The sequence below is a fragment of the Tasmannia lanceolata genome, unplaced genomic scaffold, assembly GCF_043159265.1.
Source record: "Tasmannia lanceolata isolate RefF3 unplaced genomic scaffold, GAP_Taslan_0.1 ptg000003l, whole genome shotgun sequence".
NCBI lineage: Eukaryota > Viridiplantae > Streptophyta > Magnoliopsida > Canellales > Winteraceae > Tasmannia > Tasmannia lanceolata.
In genome coordinates this window covers 23,685,094-23,691,167 of record NW_027518680.1, presented here as the reverse complement: position 1 = coordinate 23,691,167, position 6,074 = coordinate 23,685,094, and the positions used below count along the sequence as shown (strand labels likewise).

At 32.3% G+C, this 6,074-nt stretch overlaps 1 long non-coding RNA gene across 1 annotated transcript; it reads left to right on the top strand.

The window, feature by feature from the left end:
• Window positions 1-3,052: 3,052 nt before the first annotated feature.
• LOC143862025 (uncharacterized) lies at window positions 3,053-4,780 on the top strand. Its single transcript, XR_013240128.1, has 3 exons — window positions 3,053-3,308; window positions 4,341-4,395; window positions 4,701-4,780. It is a non-coding gene; the product is annotated as an uncharacterized LOC143862025 (long non-coding RNA).
• Window positions 4,781-6,074: the final 1,294 nt, after the last annotated feature.

Sequence of the window (6,074 nt, the reverse complement as noted above, 5' to 3'; positions counted from 1 at the left end):
AGCTATGTATCTGATCTTATTGGTTTTTTTTTAAAAATAGTTCAATGAAATCATAATTAAGGCCATGTTCGTTTGGGATATTCAGAATTGATTGTGTCTAAAACTGATTTACTGCACGTCCATGTTTGATTTCTAATCTTCTCCTTTTTCCCACCGACTACAGATATTCTCCTTTTTCCCACCTACTACAGATATCAGCAGAAGAGAAATGCTATGAGATATACACGTCCATGTTTGATTTCTATATATATACATATATATATATATACATATATCCTCAATTAAGGAGAGAGGGCGTAGAACCATCCCCTCCGTCAACAATAGCAGAAATGAGGAGTGCAACTTACAACATCTATCTTATCAGGTAAATTTGGAAACTCAGGTCTTTAAATGTTGTTTAGATTATTAAGCTAAGCTATGTATCTGATCTTATTGGTTTTTTTTTTAAAATAGTTCAATGAAATCATAATTAAGGCCATGTTCGTTTGGGATATTCAGAATTGATTGTGTCTAAAACTGATTTACTGGATACAAATGTGGCCATTTGTCCTGCCTGCATAACCATATTATAATACTAATTGCCTCTGCTTTTTAGTGCTCTGTCATTTTATTTTTTCTGAATAAAGAGTTCTAATACCATTCTATATGAACTGGAATCTGACTTCCGTATGGTGGTGCATGTAGGATGTTGACATATTAGAATTTTTGGCCTTTTATGGAGAATTTTTGTCAACACAGATATGTGGTTGGGAATAGATGACATGCCTTATGAGGTAAAAAGGACAGACTCCTATATGTTTATTTTATTTTTTCTCTTCTGAATTTCTCTGTGTTTATGAATTTATCCTTCAAGTTCTGAAGGATGAAAAGATTAGAGTGGGTCTTTGTATCCTCCTTCCTTCTACTTTGTTCTACTTATTCATCTCGACAAATGATTTTTTGATATGCAGTAATCCTATATATTTAATGGAATTTCATTGGGATTGGAAGAATCATTTATTTTTTCCCGAGGAGAAACAGTAGGTTCACTTTCAAAAAATAAAAAAAATACAAAAGAGTTACTAAATTTTTTGGTGTCTGACTCTGTTATTTTCGTTGTTCCTGGCTACCTAATTTTACTCTTACCTTCATGCATTTTTTTAATCCATGCTCTCTACATTTTTGTTGTTGTTTCTGCCTTCTGTTATTTTTTGGTGTCTGACTCTGTTATTTTCCCGTCTAGTTTTATACTTCTTTTTAATCCATGCTCTCTACTTTTTTGTTTTAAGTATTCTGCCTTCTTAATTTCTTGATTTTCCCTTCAAAAACTTTCCTAACAGAGTTATTAAATTTTAAGTATTCTCCCTTCTTAATTTTCCCGTCTAATTTTATAATTCTTTTTAATCCATCCTCTCTATATTTTTGTTTTAAGTATTCTGCCTTCTTAATTTCTTGATTTTCCCCTCAAAAACTTTCCTAACAGAGTTATTAAATTTTTTGGTGTCTGACTCTGTTATTTTCGTTGTTCTTGGTTCCCTAATTTTACTCTTACCTTCATGCATTTTTGTAATCCATTCTCTCTACATTTTTGTTGTTGTTTTTGCCTTCTTAATTTTTTGATTTTTCCGTCAAAAACTTTCCTAACAGAGTTATTAAATTTTTTTTCCTCTGACCATGTTTGGCTGTTTTCTCTCTTTTAGTAACCACCATGTTTTTTCGAAGTTGAAGAATGCGTAATGCTATATGTGTTAACTTAAATCAGGATTAGATTAGAATTTCTGCTTTTCCATTGCTTTTCAGTTTTTTTAAAATTTCTTTTCTTCTATTTTAAACCTTAAAATGCTTTCGTTTTGTAAAATACCGTTTCTTTCCATTGATTTTCAGTTTTTTTATTTCTTTGTGTTTGACTAAATTCTTTTTGCATTAGTTTCACCAATTCTTCTTTAGTGTTGAGATACAGTACTTCAATATAGGTTATTCCAATGTAGTTTCTGACAGATTAAATTAATCAAACTTATCATTTCATTTCTCTCTTGCCTTTTGAAACCTCATATCCAATACTTTGAAACTACGACTACACTTTACACCTGGGTAATCAAATATATCAGCAATTTATGCTATACTTTTTAAATCATCTCAGGGCATCTTTTTATTATTCATTTAATTTTTCTTCGCACGGGTTGATATATATATATATATATATATATATATATATATATATATATATATATATATATATATATAGAGAGAGAGAGAGAGAGAGAGAGAGAGAGAGAGAGAGAGAACGGTTCCTACACACATGTGTAGATAAGTTATCTACACACTACGTTAAAATACAGTAGGGGCCACATTATTTGGGTGATCCAAACCATTCATTTTTAAGGCCCTCACATAGATAGGGTGTCCACAAAAAATCAGATCCATAGGATCATCCTAACCATTCAAACTGTGGAGGCAAAAAATGGACTAATTTGTGAAGGTTTAAAGACATCCATTTTACCTCCACAAATCGTAGGGTTGGGATGATCCTATGGATCTGATTTTTTGTAGACACCCTATCTATGTGAGGGCCTTTAAAATGGATGGCTTGGATCACCCAAACAATGTGGGCCCCCACTGTATTTTAAGCTAGTGTGTAGAGAACTCTCTACACATATGTGTAGGAACCGTTTTCTCTACACACACACACACACACACACACACACACACACACACACACACATATATATATATATATATATATATATAGTCAATTTTATAGCCATCCATTTTAAACCTCCACAAATCAAGGGTTAGCATCATCCTATGGACATGATTTCTTAGGAACACCCTATCTATGTTAAGTCCTATGAAATCAATATATCTAATATATATATATATATATATATATATATATATATATATATATACACACACACACTACAATATAGCCAGAGAAAAAGGGTTTCTTTTTTTGTCTCTTGAGTTTTCTCCTGCAGTCTCTCTCATACGGTTTTACCCTTAAGCCCCTTAAAAATTCATATTCATAAGGTTTTTAATGACCTAATGACCTTACCTATCCACCTCCTGATATTTCCATCTCTGTTAGACATCCCCTCGGGCTCTCTGTTTAACGCATCTCACCCACTCTCTTTCTTCCATGTGCTCCTCCCCACGCCTCTACCTCACTCTCCCATGCCGCCCTCTATCTTCAGATATTTTTTAGGGTTTGGGTTCCCTAGTTCTGCTCTTTCCACTTGCCCAAATCAACTTCAGCACAAGCAACAGAAGGAAACCCTCAATTTTGAAATCATTTTCTAAAGCTAGGGCTTGGGACCAAAATTTTCATGGTAACAGATATTCTCTGCTTTGTTTATTCTGTTTGCATTAGGGTTCATGGTTTAGGATTTTAGGGTTTTGTCTATTGAAAGTTGTATGGTTTATAAAATGGGAATAGGGGATTGGGTATGTTTTATTCAGGAAGATGAATAACTTTTTAGTTTGCTTGTGGGTTTTGAATCCATTTATCATATTGCTGAATCAGTGTTCTTTTGGCTGAAAGTATTTGGTGCCTGGGATTTTTGTAATGAGTTTTTGTAATTGATTTTTTATAATGTGTTTTTTTTTTTTAAATTGGAGGTTAAGTGAGAATGAGTAAAGAAAGGCTGGTTCGTCTAGGCCCTGTTTGGATTTCAGGAATTTTTTTAAAAAAGCTTGGAAAAGAAAAGGATTTCTGAAATTTCCCAGTTGTTTGAGAAACTAAAAATGACAAATGGAACCAACTTTTAATAATAGGAATATCCCTCCAAATTAACAATAATCTTATCATTTATTTCTAAATCGTGGAAACAAAAATTTCTTGATACCCTATTTGGATTCCAAAAAAAATACATTTACGATGGAATTTTTCTCTTGGATTTTTTTTTCTTTCCACAATTTAGAGGGAAATGACATAATTCTGCTTAATTTAGAGGGATATTGTCATAACTTGAATGTTTTCTAAGTAATTATTTTTTGAATGGTTTTTCTAAGTAAAATTTGAATTGGGTTGTTTTTTTTTAAATGATTCAACTTTATTTTTTTTGAATGGTAATGATTGAACTTTATTAATGAAGGAAAACCACGACTAAGACTGTCATGGGAACACAGTAACAATACAGTGGATGTGGGGGATACAGTTAACACGGTAACTTGAATTGTGTTTGTTCAAGTTATCTTTTCTTCTGTGTGAATTAAAGTAGGAAATTTTAGATATATTTTCCTTCCCAAAATTTTCCATAAAATTCTTGCAATCTAAACAAAGCTTTAGGCAATTGAAATGTCGATGAGTTTGATAAAAAGTACTGATACGCCTCATATTTTCCCCTTCTATCTTGCATCAGGATTCCTCACTATGAGAACAAGAAACCCCTCTTTTTCTACATCAAACACATTAAGGTGTGTAAACTCTAATGCTTTCCTTCCTTATTTTTCTCCCACCATGAAGAAATCTAGGTCTTTTACAGTTTCTTTCTTGGTTTTTTGTAGTGGATATCCTCTTGGGAGGTTTTCTAGAGATAGATATGATTTTGGTTTTGGCAAGTTTTAAGATTTTCTATAATAAAATAAAAAAGGGAAAATAAACGGGATATATTACTATAATCAACAAGACATATTTATGCATATGGTACATAAACCACACTTGTCAACAGCTTTTATGTTTAAGATTGATAAACTCTTACAATCTATTTTTTCATTTACAGCTTTCATATTTAGGTCCGCAAATCTCGTGATTTACAAGGAGTTGCCACTGAAATCAAGATCAGAAAACTTTTAAAGGAGGCAAGAGTTCCAATAGTTTAACCTTTAGAGTAGCTACTGAAATCAATAATGCAAGAGATACACATAATTCTCTAGTTGATTTGTTTACAACTTCATGTTTTAAATCATGATACTCTTCAATGTTTCAATCCTCTCCTATTAGTTGCAGAACTACCTAATCATTGCATGCTTGAATTCTTAAAATTTGGTTAATTCCTACTCTTAGCCCATGTTTTTACACTTCTTCTATGTTTGAGCCTATCCATTTGGAGCATGCATTATATATATCTTGCTTTCTTTAAAAAGATACATATTTAATTGGGTAGTGATGGATTTTTGAGAATTGTAATTACCTTACGAGATTTTATATGATGGTGGTGTACACACATAATAGGGGTACGCCCTTGATATTTGATCCAACATCATCTCACTTTTAGCGAAGGTGATGTCGGATCAAATATTCATGTTGGTACTTCCATCATACCACTTTTACGTGTTTGGACGCCCATTCATCGTACGAACCAATGAAATTCCAGCTTGTCTTTTCTTTAATATCGTATGTATGTTAATAGAAGTTCCTTGGTTTGTTTGTGGAAATCAAACATGTGAGTTGATTTGATCTTCATACTTAGTTTTTAGGTTGGTACTATATCACTAAGCTTATCTTAATTCACGGAGAATCACTGTTGGTGCTTTCGCTTGAAAAATATTTTGGAGCTTCCCAAGGTACTTGCATAATCTCCTTAATTAATTTTATATCTATAACTCCATTGCATTCCCAATGACATTAGCCTGAGAACAGTTCCAAGGGCATTTTTATTGCGTCTGTATGTTAGATTATGTATTATGTTATCGATTAGTTTCATCTTCATGATTGGTTTTTAGGTTGGTTCTTTATTAGTAAGGTTTCTTCATCCACATAGAGTCACTGTTGGTGTTTCCGCTTGGAAATCATTTTGGTTCCTAAGGTACTGGCATAATCTCATCAATTACTTTTGTATATATAACTCTATTGTTTCCTATTAGTTGCAGAACTACCTAATCAATACATGCTTGAATTCTTAAAATTTGGTTAATTCCTACGCTTTGCCCCATGGTTTTACACTTCTTCTATGTTTGAGCCTATCCACTTGGAGCATGCATTATATATATCTTGCTTTCTTTAAAAAGATACCTATTTGATTGGGTAGTGATGGATTTTTGAGAATTGTAATTACCTTACGAGATTTTAAAAAATGAGATGATATTGTTAGAGTAGGTGCCCCTAAAACCCAGTATATTTCGCATGTTAATCAATAAAAGTTTCTTTTTCATGA